Genomic DNA, 13,476 nt, shown 5'->3' on the forward strand with positions numbered 1-13,476 from the left:
AAAGTCTGTAAGTTAGAACTTTTATATTAATTTTTGTTTATAATTTTCTGTGAATGCTATATTCCACAGTAGAAATATTTAAAAATAAAACTCTTCAAAAATAATTAATTAATTAAAAAGTAACTGAATTTAGGAAAAGCTATGTTTATACCCCAATGCCAGATTTCAATGGACTGCTCTATTGTTTTCATTTTCAGATCAGTTTTATTAGTACATAAGTGTTCAGAAATAGTGCACATTATTGGCCTTCAAGTATGTGTAATGACTTGTATCCATGATGGAATATCATACAGCACAGTTTCACTGCCCTACAAATGTCCTGTGCCACATTTTATGTTTTTCCACTATCCCTCCAAACTTCAATTATATTTTTACGATCTCTTAGCAACATTTATCTAAAATTCTTTTATACCTTTCCATGACTTTGTAGCTGACTTTCTTTATTGCTGAATATATTTTATATTTCAATTATAAAATATTGACAATTATAGTCTTATTCTTGTTTCATTAATGGTATACTTTTTTCTTGACTAATTTCCCTAGAAATTTATCATTTTATTACTCTGAAAATTAGTAATCCAGGCATCAATATTAGAAAGTTAGGAAAAGAACAGAGTACTAAATTCAAAGTTTTAGTATGCAAATGAATATAAGTGGTGAATATACTTATATTGTCCTCATAGTGAAAGAAATGATTTTACAACCTCACATTTTACTTTAATGTTTACAGAAAATTGGTTAAATGCTTTTCACATTAAAGAAAATAATCCTTATATTTCAATTCACTCTTTTTATATAAATCAATGCTGAATTTTGTCTGAGTTTTTAAAATATCTGTTGCTCTTAACATATAAATTCTCTTTTTTAATCTATCAAAGCATGTTTTAGTCAGCTTTTAGCTGATGTAACTGAAAGACCTGATAATAACAATTTTAGAGTAGGAAAAGTTTATTTGGAAGCTCTCAGTTTCAGAGGTCTCAGTCCATAGACAGCTAGCTCCATCCCTGGGGGCTCAAGGTGAGGCAGAACAGTATGGTGGAATGGCATAGCAGAGGGAAGCAGCTCACAATGATGATCAGAAAGCAGAGAGAGAGACTCCACTTACCAGATACAAAATATATACCCTAAAGGCATGGACCCTAGGATGCACCTCTTCCAGTCACACCCTACCTATTCAGTTAATCCCATGAGGGGATTATTTCACTTATTGGGTTAAGCTTTCATAACCCAATCATCTCTCTTCCAAACTTTCTTGCATTGCCTCACACATGACCCATATCTCCTGGCCCCATAAAGCTGATGATCTCACAATGTAAAATATATTTAGTCCATTTTCAAGAGTCCCCATAGACTAAATAGTTCCAAAATTCCCCAAAAGACACCTGTGAGACTCAAAGCTCACATTGTGAGCTCCTGTAAAAATTAAAAGCAATTTACAAGTATCCAATATATAAAAGTACAGAGTAAATATTGTCATTCAGAGAAATAGGGGGATAGGAAAAAAGGGAGGGGACCAAAGCGAGACAGAAATTCAACTGGGCAAAGAAGTTCTTCAGATCTGTGTCCAGCATCTGGAGTACATGGTATCATGATATTTTCATCAAAGGCTTTTGTAGCTCTGACCCTCTGTTTTTGTTGATTGCAACCCACATGGCTTCTCTTTTGGCTTGTCTATGCTCAATTCCCATAGTATTCTTCAACAGATGTTTCACTATACTAGAGTTTCTTAAATCTTGGGGTTCCCCACTCCTGCTTAGGTTTCCTCCTCATTTCTCCATGCATTGCCCTCTATGGGGCTACACACAAGGACTCCAAACTTCGTGCACATTGTCTGGCCTCCAAGGCCTTCCTTTGAAATCTTAGTGGAAGCCTCTAAGACCTGCTAACTCCAGCATCCTGTAATCCTGCAGAACCAGGATTGTTGCTGAGGTCTGCCATCATTTTGAGCAGTAGGCAAGCCTCTAGGGATCACAGCTGCTGCATCCTGGGCAGCTGAGCATGAGTACAAAAAAAAAAAAATCCTAGGCTACCCAGTGCAAGCAAGTCTCCCCATTGGTCTCTTCTCAAAGGAATTTTTACTTTTATTCCCTTGAACCTGAGATGAGTGTGGTGTTGCCAATTCATGAGATGCCCTTAAGCTATCTTTCATATCTTCAGCAAAATATTTAGCATTTCTTTGGTGGCAGTAATGTCTTTAACAACTGCAACTTCCTTGGCCTCAGTTTTGCTCCCACTTTTCAAGTCTAATTTTTAAAAATCTTTCTGTTGTGCTTTCTGTTCCTGATTATTACAATAAATTTGGCTAAAAGCTGCCAGCAATAATCATTCCACTGTCTGAATACTAAATTGCCTAGAATTTCTTCCACCAGATTAAGAAGTCCATCACTTTTAAAATTAGCTTCACAGAAAATCTCAGGACACAGGCAAAATGCATCAGCCAGAGCATAACACAAATGGCCTCTAACTCAATTTCCAATAGACTCCTCCTTCTCTGAAACTTCTTAAGCCCTGTCTTTATTGTCCATAGTCCGATTGGCATTCTGGTCTTCTGAGCTTCCACCAAAATTGCTCATTAAGCGCCATTTACAACAATCTAAGACTTTTCCAGCTTGCATCAATAAACTTGCCAAAATTCCTCCAACAAATCCCAAAGAATTCCAAAAGCTTGTAAACCACATGGTCAGGTTAGTCACAGTAAGGATCCCACTCTCAGTACCAATTTCTGTTTTAATCAGCATTTTAATTGCTGTTACAAAAGAACCTGCCAAGAACAATTTTAAAGGAGAAAAAGCTTGGGCCTCACAGTTTCAGAAGTTTCAGTCCATAAACAGCTGAATCACCTGCCTTTGGTTATCACTCAGTTAATCGCCTCAGGGGATTAATTAATTGAACGGGTTAAGGTTCTCATAATCCAATCATTTGTTCTCTAAACTTTCTTGAATTGCCTCACACTTGAGTTTTGGGTGACATCTCCCATCCAAACCATAACAATGCATGGATAAATTAACTGAGTTTTTAGTTAGATATCATCTTTCAATTCCCGAATTAAACCATTCATGATCTTTTCAATTTTTGAATATTTTGTTTGGTACAACTGTTAAAATTCTATGAATTCTGTTTATCATAAGTTTAATATGTTGTACTTAATATCTTTGTTTAACATTTTTACTTAATACCAATATCAAGGTTATGCTATGTTGCGGGTGCTTCTTATATATTTTCTATAGTACCTTTCAAAACTTGTAGACATTTTCAGGACAGTTTATAGTTCGGAGAAAAAGTGCCATGTAAGGACAGTTGCTATATGTCCCCTTTTCTCTCCCTGACCCCATTTTTGCTATTATTTATATCTTTGTGTCTTGTTTTAGTATGGTATAGTTGATATAACTCGTATGTCATCTTTATACGGGATTATTATCTAGGTTCCCCATAGTTTGTATTAAGATCAATGCTTTTTAGTACATATTATGGGTATTCAAATATATATGACATGTATTCATCATGATGATGTCATACAGAATAGTTTCCCTGTCCTAAAAATATACTATATGACATACTACACATTTCCTATAGCCTTTCAAACTCCAATGATCTTTTTACTATCACTTAGCAATATTTAATCTAAGATTATCTATATTTTTTAGTGGCTTTATAGTGGATTTCCTTTTGTCACTGAATAGTATTACATTATACAAAGGTAACACAGTTTGTTCATTTCTCCATGAAAAGACTAATTTGTTTCTTCTAATTTTAGATAACTATTAATAAAGCTACTATAATTACTTAGGTGCAGGTTTTTGTGTGGATGTAAATTTTCAAATCTGTTTGGTAAACAAAAAGAAGCACAATTACTGGTTTGTATGGCAACTTGTTTGGTTTTGTAAAGAATTGCCAAACTGTCTTTTAAAGTGGCTGTACCTCATTTCTATAAAATATGAGTGGGAGTTCCCATTGATAGATGTCTTCACCAACAATTGATGTGTTGGATTTTAACTGTTCTAATTACTGCGTAGGACTAACTGGTTTTCATTTTAATTTATCATTCCCTAATGATATAATTTTGATCATTATTTTATAAGTTTTTCACCATCTACCTATCTTCTTGAAGAAGTATCTGTTATATTCTTTGCCTCTTTAAAAAAAGGAATTTTGACATTGTTGAGTATTAGTTCTTTGTATATTTTGGCTCAGTCCTTTATTAGATATGTCATCTTATAAATATTTTCTTTCAGTCTGTGACTTTTGTTTCCTTGAATACCATTCACAGAACAGAGAGTCAGTTTTAATGAAGCCCATCTATTTGTATTTTATAGAATAATAAGTTTGGCATTATGTCTGAAAGTCCCCATCATCAAAGTCAATATCACTAGATTTTCTTCTACATTGTCTTCTAGGAGTTTAATGACTTTTAATTTTACTTTTAAGTCTATGATCCATTTTAGAGTGATTTTCTTCTACATTGTCTTCTAGGAATTTAATGACTTTTAATTTTCCTTTTAAGTCTATGATCCATTTTAGAGTTGTATTATGAAAACCATAATGATTTATATTGTGCTGAGGATATCTAGCACTATTTGTCAGAAAATCATGGAAAAGAAAATTACATTTACTTCTTTATCAAAGAATATATTTGATTTCTATTTGAACATATTTATTTGGATCTAATATTAGATTCTCTCCTGTTATATGTATTTATTTATTTTTATTCTACTGCTAATGCTACACTTTTTGTGATTAATGTAGCTTTTTAGTAAATCTTGATGTTGGGTCAGCAAAGTGGTCCATCTTTGTTCTTCAACATTTTGTTGGCTAATCTGTCTTTTGTCTTTACATGAAAACTTTAGTTTGAAAAATCAGTTTGTCAATATCCAAATTAAATCAACTGGGATTTTGATCGGGATTTTGTTTAATGTATAGATCAAATAAGAAAGAATTGATATCTTTGTTATATAGAGTCTTTTTTCCATTGGAACATCCCTACATTTATGTAGACCTTTCAGATTGTTTAATCAGATTTTTATGGCTTTCTAACATAGATCATGAAGATAAGTTACCCAATTTATAAGTAAGAATGACATTTTGTTCCAGGACAAATTGTATTATATTTTTAATTTTAAATGTCAATTGCTTTTTGCTCTATATAGATAAGCATTTGACTTTTGTACATTAATATCACGTTATGTAAACTTTGTCATAATCACTTGATAGTACTGGTATACTCTCACTGACTTTTTTTAAGTTGTTCGCACAGATGATCATGATATTTAAGAACAAATACATTTTATTTATTTCTTCCCAATTTTTAAATATTTCATTTCCCTTTCTTGTCTTATTGCATTTCCTAGAACTTATAGTGCAGTGCTGTAAAGGAGCAGTGAAGAGAGATATGTTTGCATGGCTTCCAATATTACCAAGAAAGCCTCTGATTTTCTTTTACCATTGTGATGTTAAGTGGAGGAATTTTTTGTAGATGTTCTTTCTCAGTTTGGGGAACTTTCTCTCTATTCCTCATTTATTTTTTGAGAGAAGGCAGAAAGTATATTTAATCATGCCATATATGAAAAAATCAAGTTTTGGAAACAAAAACCCCCATCTAAAGTGTTTGAAATTATAATAGCAATTAATTCCCCTTCAGAAATTTCTAATTCATTGAATGGGGCATACATGGGCTTCTAGGATGTTGGTGGCATAATATTACTTCAGTATATCTCAGTTAGTTATGCTTTTCTGTTTGAAAATTAGCTGAACTGCATACTTATTATATGTTCAAATTATGGTCTTATTATTTAATAGCATATTTTCATAAAAGTTTTCATTTATAACATCAGAAAAACAAGAGGAGTAGATTATTATTGCATCTCACACTAGAAAAAACTATAAAACAAATAATTTAAAATATTGAAAATGTATATGAAATGGCAGAATTGTTGGAAAACTTAAGAAAATAATCTTGAGAAAACTAACTTAAGAAAATAATTTGTTATTATTGAAAAAAACTGTAATCATTTGCCTTATTACAATAAAGTAGATCCAAATGGCTACCACAACAAATTATGCCAAACATATGAGAAGAAATGATGCCAACTTATGAAAAATTTCCATTATAGATTTCCAGTTTCTAGTCTGGCATGTGAGCAACTTGGAAGTCAAACATTGCCATCCATATAATAAGAAAAAAAGCCAAATAAACTAAAAACCAGCAACACTTTTTAGATCCATCAGAGAATGGTCACAATGCCAACACTGCCCTCAAAATTGTAAATTTATAAATATGGATACAGAAGTTTAGAACAAATCCACAGACAGAAAACTCCACAGGAATCCATGGAGTAACAAAATCTAAAATATAGTTAATGGATTGCTGGGGACTAGTGTAGACAAGTTTAAGAGTGAAAAATCACAGGGACCCAGTCTTAGGAGAGATTCCTACACTTTCATGAGTTTTACCACCTGGGGACCAATCAAATTCTGATAGTGAAGATTAGAAAGCATGACCTGTCTTCCCCCACCATGATTCCAGCATGGGGAGGAAAAAGTAGTTATGCTGAAATATACTCCAAGAATTGTGTTTTATGAATGAACTGACACTGAAAGTAAAATATTTCATCAGCACCTAAATGACTTGAGTTTAACAGATCCTAACTTGAATGAAAGGAAATACCTAATTTCAGAATTCTCCAACTTAAAACAGAAAGGAAATATTCACTCAACTAAAATACACTCCAACATTGTACCTGGGGTAACAGAAATGCTCACATTGAACGTTTTTAAGGACTAGGGTTGTGGCTCAGTAGCAGTGCACTTGCCTGGCATGTATGAGGCACTGGATTTGACTCTCAGCACAACATATAAATAAATAAAATAAAGGTCTACCAACAACAACAAAAATATATTTTTTTAAAAAAAGAACTTTTTAAAAACTCCTGCATAGGGTAAGAGTAATTTCTAATTCCTGATCCCACTAGCTTTCCTGTGGCATGAATTGCAGTTTGGCTGCAAAATATGTCCACATGTCAGATCATAGGGTCATAAGCTCATTAACAACCAGACACCTAAGGTTAAACTACAGAATGCTTGTTTCTCCATATTTTTAACCACAAAAAAGAACTCTGTAAAGGAGAATACAACTAAAAAATAAAACTGCATGTCTTAGACCTTGTTTGAAAAATTTCTAAGGCAACTCAAAGATAATAGAGGAAACAAAAAAGAAGAACAAGAGAGGAAATTATAGATAGCTGCTGACACCTATGTCAATACAAGGCAGTAAACAAAAAAAATATTTGATCCAGTTTGTTTTACTTATATATATATATATATATATATATATATATATATATATATATATATATATATATATAATAAGTAAATATACACACACACACACACACATACATACATATATATCCAACTTTCAATAATAAATTACAAGATGAAAAACACAACTTTAAGAGAAATAACAAGGAATAACAAGGGCCAGAACTCAACTGGATGAAAGATCAGAATTATCAGACTGGGTTTTTAAAACAAATATGACTCAATATGTTTGGGGAAAGTGGAGAAAGCATGCAAAACCAGATGGATAATATAATCAAAGAGATTGAAATCTAAGAAATAATTAAAATAAAATATTAGAAAAAAGAAAAAAATCTAACTTAAATGAAGAATGCCCTGGGTGGGTTCATCAATAGATTGAACATGGTTGAAGAAGTGATTGGTGAGCTTGAGGAAATGTCTATAGAAATTTCAAAAATTAAAATGTAAAAAGGAAAAAAAAAACTAAAAAATCAGGAAAAAAATTCTAAGGATTGTAGGACAATTTAAAACATGTTGTTATGATTTAGACATGATTGTGTTTCCAAAAACTTCATGTGTAAGACAAGAAAGTTTAGTGATGAAATTTTCGGGTTATGAAAGTCTTAACCTAATCAGTGCATTGATCCCCTGATAGGGATTAACTGGATAGAAGCTGTAGGCAGGTATGTGACTGGAAGAGGAGTGAGTGAGTCATTAGGGGCATGCCTTTGGGATATATATTTTGTCCATGGTAAGAGAAGACTCTCTCTCTGCTTCTTGATTCCCATGTCCTAAGTTGCTTTCCTCTTCCACATTCTTTCAACATGATGTTCTGCCTTACCTCTAGCCCAGAGCAATAGAACTAAAAGTTCTGAAACTGTGAGTCCCCAAATGAACTTTTCCTCCTCTAAAATGTTATTGACACAGTTTCTCGTCACAGCAGGGAGAAGTACTGAGAAGAGGGGCCATTGCTATGACTAACCTGACCATGTGGTTTAAAAGCCTTTGAATCTGGTTTGTGAAGGAAGGAATTTTGAGAGGTTAAAAACTGGAAAAGCTTCAGATTGCATAAGCAGAGCTTAATGAGCAATTATGGTGGGAGCTAAAAAGACCAGAATGCTGATAGGACTATGAACAGTAAAGACTGGGTTCAAGAGGTGTCAGAGGGGAAAAAAGACTCCACTGAAAATTGGACTAGAGACCATTCATATGGGGTTCCGGCTAAGAAGTTGTCTGCACTTTTCCCATATCCCGAGACTTTTCCTGAGGCTGAATTAAAGGTGATGAACTTCTAAATTTAGCAGAAGAAATTTCTAGACAGCATAGCATTTAGGCAATGGCATGGATATTACCGGTGGCTTTTAGCCAAGTATACTATGACAATCAGGAGCAGAAAGTAGAGCAGGGAGATTTGAAAAACTTGGAATTTTCCCAGTAAATTGCAAGTAAAACTGGGGCTAAGGAAGTTGTGGTTGTTAAATGGATTATAGTCACTAAAGAAACACTGGATACTTTACTTAAGAACAATAAGAAAGATGCCTTGAGGGAAACTCAGGAATTGGCACGACCACACCTATCTTAAGCTCAAAGGTATAAATGTAAAAATTCTTTTTGAGAAGTGATCAATGGAAACTGAGACTTCTTAAACCATGAGCCTCCAAATCAACTTTTCTTCTTCCTCCTTCTCCTCCTCTTCCTCCTCCTCTTCCTCCTCCCGAGAGAGAGAGAAAGAGAAAGAAGACAATGGTACACCCTGCTTGCACAGGGGTCCTAGGAAGTTATTTCACTATGTTTAGTCACCTAGGCACTCAGAGCCTACTGCAGCATTCCCTAGAGACTTGCTTACTGTTCAAGATGGTGGCAGACCATCAACAATGTGGTGCTGGTTCTTCAGAATTACAAGATGCTGAATTTAGAGGTCATGGAGGCTTACACAGATTTCAAAGGAAGGCCCAAGACTTAGGCAAAGTGCAGCAAGTCTGGGCAGCCCTTGAGAAGGCAATGCATGAAGAAATGAAAAGGAAGCTGAAGCTTCAGCTACAGTGGCGATTCCAAGCTTAAGAGAGCTAGTGGAAAGTCTGCTGAGGTCAGCTTCAGGAAGGAATCAAGCAGAAATAAGACAAAAGAGAAGCCATTTGGGCTACAATTAGCAAAGCCATAAAGAGAAAGCGACACAAGTCCTTTGGTGAGAACATCATGATGTCATGTGCCCCAGATGCTGGATTGGCAGTTACAGGACTCGTTTGCCTAGCTGGATTTCTGTCTTGCTTTGGTCCCATCTCTTCTTTCTGTGCTCCTATTTCTCCCTTGAAGACTGTAAATGTTTACTCTTTGCCTTTATATATTGGATATATGTAACTTGCTTTTGATTTTTACAAGGGCTCACACTGAGTGTTTGTTCTGAGTCTCAGAGGGCACTTTGGAGTTGGAATTTTGGCAGTTATGGGCTATGTGGACTCTTAGAAATGGACTAAATGTATTTTGCATAGTGAAATTCGCATGAGCATTTGGGAGCCAGGGTGATGTTATGGTTTACATGTGATGTGCCCCTCACAACTTCATGTGAGACACAGTACAAGAAAGTTTAGAGGTGAAATGATTGGGTTATGATAATATTGACCTAATCAGTGCATAATCCTTTGATGGGGATTAACTGGATGGTAACTGTAGGCAAATAGGGTGTAGTTGGAGGAGATAGGTCAATTGGGACATGCCTTTGGGGTATATTTTGTTCCTGGTCTTCAGAGCCCTTCCTTCTTTCCTTCCTTCCTTCCTTCCTTCCTTCCTTCCTTCCTTCCTTCCTTCCTTCCTTCCTTCCTTCCTCCCTCCCTCCCTCCCTGCCTCTCTCCCTCCCTCCCTCTCTCTCTCCCCCCGCCCCCGTCTCTGTCTGATGTGATGTCCTGAGCTGCTTTCCTCCTCCACACTCTTCTGCCATAATGTTCTGCCTCACCTCCAGCCCAGAGCAATGGAGTTGGCCATCTCTGAACTGAGACCTCTGAAACTATGAGCCCCCAAATGAACATTTCCTCCTCTAAAATTGTTTATGTCAGGTCTTTTGGTCATGGCAGCAAAAAAAGCCTATCAAAACAGATATGAAAGTATAGCACACATATAATGGATATATCAGGCTTCCTCCCTTTCTCCCCAAAACCCAAATAAAACAAAAACATAATTTAAAATCAGAACAAATTGGAATTAGCTATCTGACTATGAAGGCCAAAAAGTTTACAGTCTGTCATTTTCCAACTAGGGAACAAGAAAAACCCACAGGTAGCGTAAAGCAGCCTTAGTTCAAAAGCCCTCAAACAAGGAGTTTTGATTCTATAATATCTAAGCAAATGGGTTTCAGAAAGAAATTTCACATTTTCCCCATCTTTTGCTCTGTTTATATACTTAACCCATTAGATAATGCATGCCTACAATGGTGAGGATGGATCTTCTTACTCAGTCTGGCAGGTAAGGATGTCACATATTTCAGGATGTCACTATTTTACACTTAGTCTGTTATCTCTTATTAGTAGCAGAATTGAATCAAACTTTTTGGTCATCCCATTGATTTCTGCTAAGGAGTTGAGGTGAAACAACTCCACAAATTTGGAGTACAGAGGTATTCTTTAACCAGAAGAGGAAACATGGTATTCCATGTGCCGTTAATTATTCAAAGTTAGAGGCAAATTGTTATCCCTATTTGGCATACTGTTGTCACTATTATTTTTGCTCAGCTTTAAAATCACACTTTCCAAATTGCTACCAAGCTTGGGAACAGCTATCAAATTACTTTTTCTTTAGACATTATTTCCTTCACATATCTCAAATGCATAACATGGCATCTGGGTTAATTCATTTTCTTCCATTGGTATACTATTTCAGTTTAACAACTATAAATATTTTAGTAATAGAAATGTCACTGCATCCCAAAAGCTGTCTATGCTCTCTCAAGGTCTTCAATGAAACCTGAACAGTAAGTGACTCAGCCCCAAAAGACCAACTAGATATCATTTTCTCAGATTACTAATGCTCACAACTATTATAAGTTGTGTTTACTGGACAGCAATTGAAGAGATGGAGGTAATTCTGCAGAATAAAGAGAGTGCTCTTAAAGATAAATATCTATGAAAAGAAAGGCAAAATAGATTTGGGCATGGTGAGAGAGAATTTGAGCTGCAAAGTAGTTTCCAATAAAAACTTCATTCAGCTGTTTAGGAAGTCCTAAAGATGAAATGACCTGTTAAAAATGACCCAAGTTGGAGTGAGAGATTCAAGGTTTTAAAATCCCACATCAATCATCCATCAATTGTAAACTTTCCTGAAAAGGTTATAACCTTGAAATTTGTTAGTTTTCTTTATTTGAAGAAATTCCCAAAGGAGGCTGAGGAATGTAGGTTAGCAAGAGGCTGAGAGCTCTGATAAAACTAAGCTGATGGTTTATTATGATCTTTGTTTTATGACATTAGGATTAAACTTAGATCATTGACTTTTAGATTTTCGTTTATAAAATAAGCATTTAAAACTATAAATTTTCCTTTCTTTAGTTGTATTTCTAAATTTTTACTGTTTTATTGTCATCACCTATCAATTTTTATTTCTTTTTGATTTGTTTCTTTGAACAGTGGATTATTTAGAAATGCATTTATTGCCAAAATGTTTAGCTCTTTCCAAATAATTGTTATTGACTCCATTATGGTCAGGGAATATCCTCTGTTTTTATTTCTATTAAATCTTTTATCACTTTCTTTATGGCATACCATATGTCCTATGAATATATTGTGTACATTTGAAAAGATGATTATACCATATACCTGTGAAAACAGGTTGTACCCATTAGTCATAAGATTAAAGACCTCTAAATAACAACTATGTCTACATAACTGGTAATTATTTTGAGATTCTCTGTGTCTCTACTGTCTTAAAAATTGTCTAGTTGTCAATAATTGAGAGGTTTCAGAATCTTCCATGATTTGGAATCAAATATTTCTCTTCTATCCCACATACAGTTTTTATAATAATTATTCGGGGATTATCTAGAAACTTGGGCTGAATTTATAGAGAGAGTTTGGATTCCTCTGTCCTCAATTATTATGACTTTTATCAGATTTTAGCTGTCCCACTGCTTCTGTGAGTGTTGCTGTCCTCAGATTAAAGTGGTTGCCAGGCCAGGGGGTTGCCAGGCCAGGGGCAGTGTTATACCAAGAAGGATTGCAGGACCCCAGGTGTTTGAGGTCAGCCTAAGCAATATAGATTGATTCAGTCAGAAAAAAAGAAAAGAGAAAAACTGCTGCAGTGTAAAGCCCTTCCCATATGGGTAATTTCCACCTCCAACATTCCACTATTTTGCAAGTGTTTGTGCCTTTTATAGGCACCACTGTTTTATTGTTATTGTTATTTTGTACAAAATTTACACTTTATAATTATAAAAAAGAGAAATGCACTCTTCCATATGAGAAGTAAAACCATTTATCTTTTGTTACTTATTTCTTATTGACCTACCTTTAGTTCATAACTAAATTAATTCAGTGTTTTAAAATTTGTTGTGACTTAATTTATGTCCCAGTGTATGAGTGCCACCACACTCGACTAACTCAGTCAGGGTCACTCCAGGTGAATTGGGCTGGCACAAAATAATCACACAGAGTCAGAGAAAATACCTTTTTCTTGGGGTTCAGAGATGGTGCCTCTGTCCCAGCTCCTACAAGGGAGGCTGGCAAAAAGAGAGAGAGAGAGAGAGAGAGAGAGAGAGAGAGAGAGAGAGAGAGAGAGCACATATTAAGCCCTGTTTATTGAGAGAAAGACACTTGAGGAAGTTCCACTCAAATGAGGCAAGGGATGGGGCTTCAGGGGGGGTGTAGCCCAGTTTCATTGGGTGATACCCAGTCCAAGAGCATCATTCCCCTGGAGCAGAGGTGGGGTCCACCTGCTGTCTGGATGGGAAGCCAATCCCACACACCTCCGTTGTTCAAGGCTAAGGGTCCGTTCTCACTCCTGTGTGGCAGCTCCTGACATGAGTGTATGATTAACGTTGGTATATATTGTGAGATTATTAATTCAATGTGCATTAAGGGAGAAAGAGCTGGGTTGGGGATGTTGGGGATGCAGCTTGGTGGAAGAGTGCTTACCTAATATGTATGATCCCCAGCACTAAAACAGACATATATACATGTGTATAATTCAAGATTATTCTATATT

General features: G+C 35.2%; 1 protein-coding gene across 1 annotated transcript in view; it reads left to right on the plus strand.

Moving 5' to 3' along the window:
- Positions 1-13,476, plus strand: part of LOC101971294 (disintegrin and metalloproteinase domain-containing protein 18) — a 142,841-nt gene that overhangs the window by 102,873 nt on the left and 26,492 nt on the right. The gene's annotated exons all lie outside the window — the stretch shown is intronic.

The sequence above is a fragment of the Ictidomys tridecemlineatus genome, chromosome 14 (assembly GCF_052094955.1).
Source record: "Ictidomys tridecemlineatus isolate mIctTri1 chromosome 14, mIctTri1.hap1, whole genome shotgun sequence".
Classification (NCBI taxonomy): domain Eukaryota; kingdom Metazoa; phylum Chordata; class Mammalia; order Rodentia; family Sciuridae; genus Ictidomys; species Ictidomys tridecemlineatus.